This window comes from Salmo trutta, chromosome 15, assembly GCF_901001165.1.
Source record: "Salmo trutta chromosome 15, fSalTru1.1, whole genome shotgun sequence".
NCBI classification, from domain to species: Eukaryota; Metazoa; Chordata; class Actinopteri; order Salmoniformes; family Salmonidae; genus Salmo; species Salmo trutta.
In genome coordinates this window covers 8,340,541-8,353,574 of record NC_042971.1, presented here as the reverse complement: position 1 = coordinate 8,353,574, position 13,034 = coordinate 8,340,541, and the positions used below count along the sequence as shown (strand labels likewise).

The 13,034-nt window shown below is 43.6% G+C and overlaps 1 long non-coding RNA gene across 2 annotated transcripts; it reads left to right on the top strand.

Moving 5' to 3' along the window:
* The first annotated feature begins 4,669 nt into the window (after nt 1-4,669).
* LOC115148417 (uncharacterized) lies at nt 4,670-11,561 on the top strand. Of its 2 annotated transcripts, none has more exons than XR_003866664.1 (3): nt 4,670-4,934; nt 8,593-8,709; nt 11,470-11,561. It is a non-coding gene; the product is annotated as an uncharacterized LOC115148417 (long non-coding RNA). The 2 variants fall into 2 exon arrangements; XR_003866663.1 differs by lacking the exon at nt 4,670-4,934 and adding an exon at nt 7,875-7,893.
* Nucleotides 11,562-13,034: the final 1,473 nt, after the last annotated feature.

Below are 13,034 nucleotides of genomic sequence, written 5' to 3'. Positions count from 1 at the left end.
CCGCAGGGAACCGCCCACGTCTCTGAGACACAATCACTTCCTATTGGTCAGCCGCAGGGAACCACCCACGTCTCTGAGACACAATCACTTCCAATTGGTCAGCTGCAGGAAACCGCCGACGTCTCTGAGACACAATCACTTCCTATTGGTCAGCCGCAGGGAACCGCCCCCGTCTCAGGAGATATGTATTTTAGGCAGTAAGTAAAACTGCCAGGGCCTTGGAGAATCTGGCCCAAAAAGACAGACCATCTGTTTATCTGTAATGTACTTATCCTCATACAGTTTATCTCCTGGATTAATCTTTGTGTTTTCCGGTTGTATTGAGTGGGACAATGGAACATAGTGTTTAACATGATCCTATTGTCTATTGGCTTCAAGAAGATATTCACTTTATCCATTACAACAGTCTGAGCCCCTTATCTGCTGGTTTAATCACTATATTTCTAGAGCTTGATTTTTAACCATTTATAAGGTTAAGCTGATAAAAAAGGTCTGGTTCTGAATAGTGAAAAGGAAACCACATCCTTACGTATAAGAGTCTGTATAGTTTCTGACTCCAATTGAGGTTCCCAATGTGAGGGGTTTGGAAATAGTATCTGAGGAAAATCTGTTTCATATTCACAATGATCTGATAACTTCAATCTTCTATGATAGACGTGTAGATCCCCTCCGGAGCTCCTCCCAGTCCACCTGTTTAGGTGTTGGTATGAAAGTCAGTCCACCTGTTTAGGAGTTGGTATGAAAGTCAGTCCACCTGTTTAGGAGTTGGTATGAAAGTCAGCCCACCTGTTTAGGAGTTGGTATGAAAGTCAGTCCACCTGTTTAGGAGTTGGTATGAAAGTCAGTCCACCTGTTTAGGAGTTGGTATGAAAGTCAGTCCACCTGTTTAGGAGTTGGTATGAAAGTCAGTCCTCTTTCTAGAACCTCACTCTCGGCTTGGTTGAGCCCAATGGGACATTGCTGGTCAAGACCTCAAATGGGTTGTGAAGTAGTATGGACATATTGATGGAACAAGGTCACTAAACTGGTGGATAGACAGGGTAGATCCAAGAGCCTCTGCTGTCATCTAGAGGGTGTTTCTCTGTACTGCTTGACACATGGAGACTCAATTGAGGCCCAGTGCAAGTGCTCAAAGTCCGGCCAAAACAATTGTTTGTTCAGGCTGGGATCTATAAAGCAGTATGTTCTTCAATTAGATGCCAACTAATATTCATACAGGGGACAATAGGTGGACAGGAGGAAGAATGGTGTTCCTGATTCATACAGGGACAATAGGTGGACAGGAGGAAGAATGGTGGTCCTGATTCATACAGGGACAATAGGTGGACAGGAGGAAGAATGGTGGTCCTGATTCATACAGGGACAATAGGTGGACAGGAGGAAGAATGGTGTTCCTGATTCATACAGGGACAATAGGTGGGGCAGGAGGAAGAATGGTCTTCCTGATTCATACAGGGACAATAGGTGGACAGGAGGAAGAATGGTGGTCCTGATTCATACAGGGACAATAGGTGGACAGTAGGAAGAATGGTGTTCCTGATTCATACAGGGACAATAGGTGGACAGGAGGAAGAATGGTGGTCCTGATTCATACAGGGACAATAGGTGGACAGGAGGAAGAATGGTGGTCCTGATTCATACAGGGACAATAGGTGGGCAGGAGGAAGAATGGTGGTCCTGATTCATACAGGGACAATAGGTGGACAGGAGGAAGAATGGTGTTCCTGATTCATACAGGGACAATAGGTGGACAGGAGGAAGAATGGTGGTCCTGATTCATACAGGGACAATAGGTGGACAGGAGGAAGAATGGTGGTCCTGATTCATACAGGGACAATAGGTGGACAGGAGGAAGAATGGTGTTCCTGATTCATACAGGGACAATAGGTGGGGCAGGAGGAAGAATGGTGGTCCTGATTCATACAGGGACAATAGGTGGGGCAGGAGGAAGAATGGTGTTCCTGATTCATACAGGGACAATAGGTGGACAGGAGGAAGAATGGTGGTCCTGATTCATACAGGGACAATAGGTGGACAGGAGGAAGAATGGTGTTCCTGATTCATACAGGGACAATAGGTGGACAGGAGGAAGAATGGTGTTCCTGATTCATACAGGGACAATAGGTGGACAGGAGGAAGAATGGTGGTCCTGATTCATACAGGGACAATAGGTGGGACAGGAGGAAGAATGGTGTTCCTGATTCATACAGGGACAATAGGTGGACAGGAGGAAGAATGGTGGTCCTGATTCATACAGGGACAATAGGTGGGGCAGGAGGAAGAATGGTGGTCCTGATTCATACAGGGACAATAGGTGGGCAGGAGGAAGAATGGTGGTCCTGATTCATACAGGGACAATAGGTGGACAGGAGGAAGAATGGTGGTCCTGGTTCATACAGGGACAATAGGTGGACAGGAGGAAGAATGGTGGTCCTGATTCATACAGGGACAAAAGGAGACAGGAGGAAGAATGATGGTCCTGATTCATACAGGGACAATAGGTGGGGCAGGAGGAAGAATGGTGTTCCTGATTCATACAGGGACAATAGGTGGACAGGAGGAAGAATGGTGTTCCTGATTCATACAGGGACAATAGGTGGACAGGAGGAAGAATGGTGGTCCTGATTCATACAGGGACAATAGGTGGGCAGGAGGAAGAATGGTGGTCCTGATTCATACAGGGACAATAGGTGGGCAGGAGGAAGAATGGTGTTCCTGATTCATACAGGGACAATAGGTGGACAGGAGGCAGAATGGTGTTCCTGATTCATACAGGGACAATAGGTGGGGCAGGAGGAAGAATGGTGTTCCTGATTCATACAGGGACAATAGGTGGACAGTAGGAAGAATGGTGTTCCTGATTCATACAGGGACAATAGGTGGGCAGGAGGAAGAAGGATGGTCCTGATTCATACAGGGACAATAGGTGGACAGGAGGAAGAATGGTGTTCCTGATTCATACAGGGACAATAGGTGGACAGGAGGAAGAATGGTGGTCCTGATTCATACAGGGACAATAGGTGGGGCAGGAGGAAGAATGGTGGTCCTGATTCATACAGGGACAATAGGTGGACAGGAGGCAGAATGGTGGTCCTGATTCATACAGGGACAATAGGTGGACAGGAGGAAGAATGGTGTTCCTGATTCATACAGGGACAATAGGTGGACAGGAGGAAGAATGGTGGTCCTGATTCATACAGGGACAATAGGTGGGGCAGGAGGAAGAATGGTGGTCCTGATTCATACAGGGACAATAGGTGGACAGGAGGAAGAATGGTGTTCCTGATTCATACAGGGACAATAGGTGGACAGGAGGAAGAATGGTGTTCCTGATTCATACAGGGACAATAGGAGACAGGAGGAAGAATGGTGGTCCTGATTCATACAGGGACAATAGGTGGACAGGAGGAAGAATGGTGTTCCTGATTCATACAGGGACAATGGGTGGACAGGAGGAAGAATGGTGGTCCTGATTCATACAGGGACAATAGGAGACAGGAGGAAGAATGGTGTTCCTGATTCATACAGGGACAATAGGTGGACAGGAGGAAGAATGGTGGTCCTGATTCATACAGGGACAATAGGAGACAGGAGGAAGAATGGTGTTCCTGATTCATACAGGGACAATAGGTGGACAGGAGGAAGAATGGTGTTCCTGATTCATACAGGGACAATAGGTGGACAGGAGGAAGAATGATGTTCCAGATTTTCACAATTCCTATTCTTTCTTTAGAGCTTCAGATTGAGATTGTTGTTATTCTCCAGTATGTTTTTCTTCAGTGTTGCACTCTGGGTTCTCCAAGGGGAATACTTCCCCTGTTCTCCTCTTGACAGTTGTAGCACCATGCTTTTGCTGGGAATTGTCCACTGTTGGTATCTAGTTTTAGCTGAGTCCTCAGTCAGAATCCATGTGGTTCATTTCAAAGTTTAATAGATTAAAAGTACATTTAAAAAAATGCGCTCCTGACATTTCATCACAATAGGCTTCTTCAGACAATGGACAATGGACAAAAAGTAGCCAATCAAAAGCGATGAGCAGCAGCAGCATCATCAAACCACCGAGGCTGACGGCAAGCCCAACAGTGATGATGCTGCCGAGCTCCAGTTAGCTCCGTGTCCAGAGTCTACCCACCCTTCCACAAGCCCAACAGTGATGATGCTGCCGAGCTCCAGTTAGCTCCGTGTCCAGAGTCTACCCACCCTTCCACAAGCCCAACAGTGATGATGCTGCCGAGCTCCAGTTAGCTCCGTGTCCAGAGTCTACCCACCCTTCCACAAGCCCAACAGTGATGATGCTGCCGAGCTCCAGTTAGCTCCGTGTCCAGAGTCTACCCACCCTTCCACAAGCGCTGTCAGGATAATGTCTCCACAGCCCCCTCCACCTCCGACTGTTCTTGAATATCTAGGAACAGAGGAACCAGCCCAGATTAGACTAGAATCCTAATGAATCAGATTACATGGAGAGGGGGACCTGATCCTAGATCATAATGAATCAGATTACATGGAGAGGGGGGACCTGATCCTAGATCATAATGAATCAGATTACATGGAGAGGGGGACCTGATCCTAGATCATAATGAATCAGATTACATGGAGAGGAGGACCTGATCCTATATCATAATGAATCAGATTACATGGAGAGGGGGTACCTGATCCTAGATAATAATGAATCAGATTACATGGAGAGGGGGGACCTGATCCTAGATCAGCAATCCAACTCTGGGACACTGCCTGTATGAAACCGAACACATAGTTGTAAAGTGTAGTTACAGCAGGTGTTTACTGCCATCTAGTGGAAGATACCAATTAAACACTTTATTATCAGGGTGGGGAGGCGGCTGAGCTGAAACTGAAAGTAAAGTTGTTCTTTTGTTCAGGATCCATTTTGAGACGACAGAGCAGAAAACACTATATGGAGATTATTGAAAAATAAAGTAAGTATTTCTGAACAATAATTAATTCTACTGGACAGAGTAAGAGACTGAATACCTGGAATGAGATATTACTAGTTAGTAGAACTGCTACTTGAGCTGAGTTGCTGACAGACAGCAGTTTTCAAAGTGGAAACTAATCAGTAGGTCTACATGTTATCAGTAAAACGTCTGGTAAAGATGGCGGAGGAGCTTTTACATTATATGGTTTAATGTTTATCTCAGGGTTTCTCATCCTTTTGTTCTTACCAGCACTTACACACCTGATTCAACTAATCATCAAATATTTTAAGACAGTTTAATATTTGAGGCATACAAATGAACATTCTCAAATTAAAACCTTTTGGGTTTGTAGGCCTGTTAACAATTATTAAAGTCCTACAGTAACTCACATTTAGGAGGAAAAAAACACAGCTAAACTTGGTTACGAGTAAATTATATGTTTAGCTAAAATAATGTAAGAGAGATGTCTTGAAGAAATGCGTCTGGGTTTAGAACTCTGTGTCTCAGTGCCCTGCGACAGTGGGAAGTTCGTTTTGCATGGCCCGGTGCTACAGGTGAGTGGAGTTTTATTTTAAGGAACAATGGAATGGTCTAAAATGCGCAAACTCTGCTCACCCGGGGAGCTGGGCAATGCAAAACTAATTCACCCAGTGACCGTTACTTTATTTCCTTATATGAAACTGAAAGTAACTTTGTAGCCCACGCAGTTACAAAATGTCTGTTGAAACTGTGGCTCATATGTCTCTAGAACGTTCGAACAGTGGTGGAAAAAGTTCTCAATTCTCATACTGGAGTAAAAGTCAAGATACCTTAATAGAAAATGACTCAATTAAAAGTGAAAGTCACCCAGTAAAATACTCTTCAGTAAAAGTCAAAGTATTTGGTTGAAATATAATTAAGTATCAAAAGTAAATGTAATTGCTAAAATATACTTAAGCATCAAAAGTGAAAGTAAAGTAGTCAGAGGCAGTAGGGATGACCAGGGATGTTCTCTGTTTAGTGAGTCCTCCAGATCAGAGGCAGTAAGGATAACCAGGGATGTTTTCTGTTTAGTGAGTCCTCCAGATCAGAGGCAGTAGGGATGACCAGGGATGTTCTCTGTTTAGTGAGTCCACCAGATCAGAGGCAGTAGGGATGACCAGGGATGTTCTCTGTTTAGTGAGTCCTCCAGATCAGAGGCAGTAGGGATGACCAGGGATGTTCTCTGTTTAGTGAGTCCTCCAGATCAGAGGAGGGGAGGACAAGGGATGTTCTCTGTTTAGTGAGTCCTCCAGATCAGAGGCAGTAGGGATGACCAAGGATGTTCTCTGTTTAGTGAGTCCTCCAGATCAGAGGCAGTAAGGATGACCAGGGATGTTCTCTGTTTAGTGAGTCCTCCAGATCAGAGGCAGTAGGGATGACCAGGGATGTTCTCTGTTTAGTGAGTCCTCCAGATCAGAGGCAGTAGGGATGACCAGGGATGTTCTCTGTTTAGTGAGTCCTCCAGATCAGAGGCAGTAAGGATGACCAGGGATGTTCTCTGTTTAGTGAGTCCACCAGATCAGAGGCAGTAGGGATGACCAGGGATGTTCTCTGTTTAGTGAGTCCTCCAGATCAGAGGAGGGGAGGACCAGGGATGTTCTCTGTTTAGTGAGTCCACCAGATCAGAGGCAGTAGGGATGTTCTCTTGATAAGTGTTCATATTGGACCGTTTTCTGTCCTGCTAAGCATTCAACATGTAACGAGTACTTTTGGGTGTCAGGGAAAATGTATGGAGTAAAAAGTACATCATTTTCTTCATGAATGTAGTGAGGTAAAAGAGAAAGTTCTTAAAAATATATTTCTCAAAGAGAAAATGAATGAATGAGAACAATTGACATTCAAGAATTAGTCACTGTGTTAAACACAACCAACATGCTGGATCTCTGTTTAGTTGTCACTGTGTTAACCACAACCAACATGCTGGATCTCTGTTTAGTTGTCACTGTGTTAACCACAACCAACATGCTGGATCTCTGTTTAGTTCTTACTGTGTTAACCACAACCAACATGCTGGATCTCTGTTTAGTTGTCACTGTGTTAACCACAACCAACATGCTGGATCTCTGTTTAGTTGTCACTGTGTTAACCACAACCAACATGCTGGATCTCTGTTTAGTTGTTACTGTGTTAACCACAACCAACATGCTGGATCTCTGTTTAGTTGTCACTGTGTTAACCACAATCAACATGCTGGATCTCTGTTTAGTTGTCACTGTGTTAACCACAACCAACATGCTGGATCTCTGTTTAGTTGTCACTGTGTTAACCACAACCAACATGCTGGATCTCTGTTTAGTTGTTACTGTGTTAACCACAACCAACATGCTGGATCTCTGTTTAGTTGTCACTGTGTTAACCACAACCAACATGCTGGATCTCTGTTTAGTTGTCACTGTGTTAACCACAACCAACATGCTGGATCTCTGTTTAGTTGTCACTGTGTTAACCACAACCAACATGCTGGATCTCTGTTTAGTTGTTACTGTGTTAACCACAACCAACATGCTGGATCTCTGTTTAGTTGTTACTGTGTTAACCACAACCAACATGCTGGATCTCTGTTTAGGACGTCACTGTGTTAACCACAACCAATATGCTGGATCTCTGTTTAGTTGTCACTGTGTTAACCACAACCAACATGCTGGATCTCTGTTTAGTTGTCACTGTGTTAACCACAACCAACATGCTGGATCTCTGTTTAGTTGTCACTGTGTTAACCACAACCAACATGCTGGATCTCTGTTTAGTTGTTACTGTGTTAACCACAACCAACATGCTGGATCTCTGTTTAGTTGTCACTGTGTTTACCACAACCAACATGTTGGATCTCTGTTTACAGGGGTCAGTGCTCTAAAATGAGTCTCTCTGGGGAGAGGAAGAAAGGAGGCCCTGCCTCTAAAATGAGTCTCTCTGGGGAACATGACACCAAAGCTAAGAGGTGAGATTACAATTTTGTTGAATAATTATTAAGTTTATTTCCAAAAAGCTATATCCCCCCCAAAAATCACATTTGTTTTTTCAGCAGATTGCTTATGGGTGTGTTCCTTCAATAATAATGTTATCACATTTTTTATTAATAGATTTGAGATGTGTATAAACAGTTTTTTATTTGCGAAACGCAATATGTCCATTGTTTATCAGGAATGGGTTGTTTGTATCCTGTATATTTGACTGTGATATGTGGTTGTCTCACCTAGATATCTAAAGAGGAATGCATTTACAGATGCCATATCTTAATTTGACCCAGTTTCTCATGGCAGGAAAATAATGTGGATTATAATTAAGGGATTTTTCTTGTTGGGGTTGATACATATTTCATCAGGGCAAATCAAGTCAATTTAGATTCAGGCAGATATACAGCATTTTGCAAAAAAAAAACATGATTATTTGTCTCTCTGAAATGAAACCATCAAGTGATAGATTTTCAACAAATACATGTCTGTCATTGAACAACCCCATGCCATGATTAGATAGTGAAAAAAAAATCTCTTTCCTAATTTCTTTAAACAATAAAATCTCATTTACCAACATTTCTGAAAATGGATACATAGCGTTTTAGAATGAAACTCTTCTTATGTTTCCCCATCTGAGATCAGAGTAGATGAGAGATGTAATGTTTGTCTCTGTTGTGTTGAAGTCCAATCAAGCAGGAGAGACCAGCCTCCCCTGTACCCAGCTGTGTGTCCATGAAGAGTGACTGGTCTATGGGTGAACCCATATACTTTAGAGAGGGAGATGTTTCTACTGAACAAAGGTAAGAAGAACTCATGGGTCATGGTCAGTGAGTTAAACAACACTGTCTCTAGTCATTTCTCCTCTCCCATTTTCACATTTCTTTTGGTTGTTTTCATAATCCATAGGCTAATACTTTAGTCCATTTTCATAGTCCCAAAACAATATTAAACAAACACAACATTCCCTCTGTGTGTGTGTGTGTGTGTGTGTGTGTGTGTGTGTGTGTGTGTGTGTGTGTGTGTGTGTGTGTGTGCACTCCCTGGATGAGGAGATGTACTTGTACTCCTTATAGTCTCATTATTACCTCAACTACCTGGTACCCCTGCACATTGACTCAGTACTGGTACTCCTTATAGTCTCATTATTACCTCAACTACCTGGTACCCCTGCACATTGACTCAGTACTGGTACTCCTTATAGTCTCATTATTACCTCAACTACCTGGTACCCCTGGACATTGACTCAGTACTGGTACTCCTTATAGTCTCATTATTACCTCAACTACCTGGTACCCCTGCACATTGACTCAGTACTGATACTCCTTATAGTCTCATTATTACCTCAACTACCTGGTACCCCTGCACATTGACTCAGTACTGGTACTCCTTATAGTCTCATTATTACCTCAACTACCTGGTACCCCTGCACATTGACTCAGTACTGGTACTCCTTATAGTCTCCTTATTACCTCAACTACCTGGTACCCCTGGACATTGACCCAGTACTGGTACTCCTTATAGCCTCATTATTACCTCAACTCCCTGGTACCCCTGCACATTGACTCAGTACTGGTACTCCTTATAGTCTCATTATTACCTCAACTACCTGGTACCCCTACACATTGACTCAGTACTGGTACTCCTTATAGTCTCATTATTACCTCAACTACCTGGTACCGCTGCACATTGACTCAGTACTGGTACTCCTTATAGTCTCATTATTACCTCAACTACCTGGTACCCCTGCACATTGACTCAGTACTGGTACTCCTTATAGTCTCATTATTACCTCAACTACCTGGTACCCCTGCACATTGACTCAGTACTGGTACTCCTTATAGTCTCATTATTACCTCAACTACCTGGTACCCCTGCACATTGACTCAGTACTGGTACTCCTTATAGTCTCATTATTACCTCAACTACCTGGTACCCCTGCACATTGACTCAGTACTGGTACTCCTTATAGTCTCATTATTACCTCAACTGCCTGGTACCCCTGCACATTGACTCAGTACTGGTACTCCTTATAGTCTCATTATTACCTCAACTACCTGGTACCCCTGCACATTGACTCAGTACTGGTTCTCCTTATAGTCTCATTATTACCTCAACTACCTGGTACCCCTGCACATTGACTCAGTACTGGTACTCCTTATAGTCTCATTATTACCTCAACTACCTGGTACCCCTGCACATTGACTCAGTACTGGTACTCCTTATAGTCTCATTATTACCTCAACTACCTGGTACCCCTGCACATTGACTCAGTACTGGTACTCCTTATAGTCTCATTATTACCTCAACTACCTGGTACCCCTGCACATTGACTCAGTACTGGTACTCCTTATAGTCTCATTATTACCTCAACTACCTGGTACCCCTGCACATTGACTCAGTACTGGTACTCCTTATAGTCTCATTATTACCTCAACTACCTGGTACCCCTGGACATTGACTCAGTACTGGTACTCCTTATAGTCTCATTATTACCTCAACTACCTGGTACCCCTGCACATTGACTCAGTACTGATACTCCTTATAGTCTCATTATTACCTCAACTACCTGGTACCCCTGCACATTGACTCAGTACTGGTACTCCTTATAGTCTCATTATTACCTCAACTACCTGGTACCCCTGCACATTGACTCAGTACTGGTACTCCTTATAGTCTCATAGACTGGTACTGTACATATGGACATACTATGAAGTATGTGCATCAATAGACTCTGACTGGTACTGTACATATGGACATACTATGAAGTATGTGCATCAATAGACTCTGACTGGTACTGTACATATGGACATACTATAAAGTATGTGCATCAATAGACTCTGACTGGTACTGTACATATGGACATACTATGAAGTATGTGCATCAATAGACTCTGACTGGTACTGTACATATGGACATACTATAAAGTATGTGCATCAATAGACTCTGACTGGTACTGTACATATGGACATACTATGAAGTATGTGCATCAATAGACTCTGACTGGTACTGTACATATGGACATACTATAAAGTATGTGCATCAATAGACTCTGACTGGTACTGTACATATGGACATACTATAAAGTATGTGCATCAATAGACTCTGACGGATTCAAGTGGAACTGAGATGAAGTGAATCAGTAGGCCTACGTGATTATGTTACAATTAAGTTACACTTGTTAAATCCACTTCAATCAGTGTAGATGAAGGGGAGGAGACAGGTAGGAATCAAGAATGGTCCACCACACAAAGGACATCCAGCCATCTTGACACAACTGAGGGAAGCATTGGAGTCAACATGGGCCAGCATCCCTGTGGGACGCTTTCCACACCTTGTAGAGTCCATGTCCTGATGAATTGAGGCTGTTCTGAGGACAAAAAAAGAGGGGGGGACACTCAGTATTAGGAGGGTGTTCTTAATGTTTTGTACACTCAGTGTATGTTTTTTGCTTTATGTAATGCCATATATTTTAATGCTTTATGTAATGTATGTAATCTATTGATATATAATTTGGATATATTTTGAAATGTAGTTACATGGTGATTCATTATGTTTTTCAGAATCTCCAACCAAACTCAGTCTGTCCAGAGACCAGTCTCTCCTGTACCCAGTCAACTGTCCATGAAGAGCGACTTCTCTATGGATCATCAAATATATTTTAGTAATGGATCAGGGACCTTTGACCCCAGGTAAGTTACTGGTCAGAATTGATGATATTACTATTGAAGAGGACAACCTTCAAGATCTGAAACCTGATGTATTTTGTGTATCTGAGTATATACTCTAAAGCATCTGCTTATCATTTGTTGTTTATGTCATATATTTTTTATACAGTGAGTGTACAAAACATTATGAACACCTGCTTTTTCCATGACGTAGATTGACAAGGTGAATCAAATCAAATTGTATCAGTCACATGCGCCGAATACAGTGAAATGCTTTCCTACAAGCCCTAACCCACAATGCAGTTTAAAAAAGTATGAATAAGAATAAGAGATAAAAGTATAGAGCAGCAGTAAAATAACAACTAGACTATATACAGGGGGGGGGTACCGTACAGAGTCAATGTGGAGGCTATATACAGGGGGGGGGTACCGTACAGAGTCAATGTGGAGGCTATATACAGGGGGTACCGTACAGAGTCAATGTGGAGGCTATATATAGGGGGGGGGGTACCGTACAGAGTCAATGTGGAGGCTATATACAGGGGGTACCGGTACAGAGTCAATGTGGAGGCTATATACAGGGGGGGGGGGGTACCGTACAGAGTCAATGTGGAGGCTATATACAGGGGGGGGGGGTACCGTACAGAGTCAATGTGGAGGCTATATACAGGGGGGGGTACCGTACAGAGTCAATGTGGAGGCTATATACAGGGGGTACCGGTACAGAGTCAATGTGGAGGCTATATACAGGGGGTACCGGTACAGAGTCAATGTGGAGACTATATACAGGGTGTTACGGTACAGAGTCAATGTGGAGGCTATATACAGGGGGGTACCGGTACAGAGTCAATGTGGAGGCTATATACAGGGGGTACCGGTACAGAGTCAATGTGGAGGCTATATACAGGGGGGTACCGTACAGAGTCAATGTGGAGGCTATATACAGGGGGGTACCGGTACAGAGTCAATGTGGAGGCTATATACAGGGGGGCACCGTACAGAGTCAATGTGGAGGCTATATACAGGGGGGTACCGGTACAGAGTCAATGTGGAGACTATATACAGGGGGTACCGGTACAGAGTCAATGTGGAGGCTATATACAGGGGGTACGGGTACAGAGTCAATGTGGAGGCTATATACAGGGGGGTACCGGTACAGAGTCAATGTGGAGGCTATATACAGGGGGGTACCGTACAGAGTCAATGTGGAGGCTATATACAGGGGGGTACCGGTACAGAGTCAATGTGGAGGCTATATACAGGGGGGTACCGGTACAGAGTCAATGTGGAGGCTATATACAGGGGGGTACCGTACAGAGTCAATGTGGAGGCTATATACAGGGGGTTCCCGGTACAGAGTCAATGTGGAGACTATATACAGGGGTTACCGGTACAGAGTCAATGTGGAGGCTATATACAGGGTATTACCGTACAGAGTCAATGTGGAGGCTATATACAGG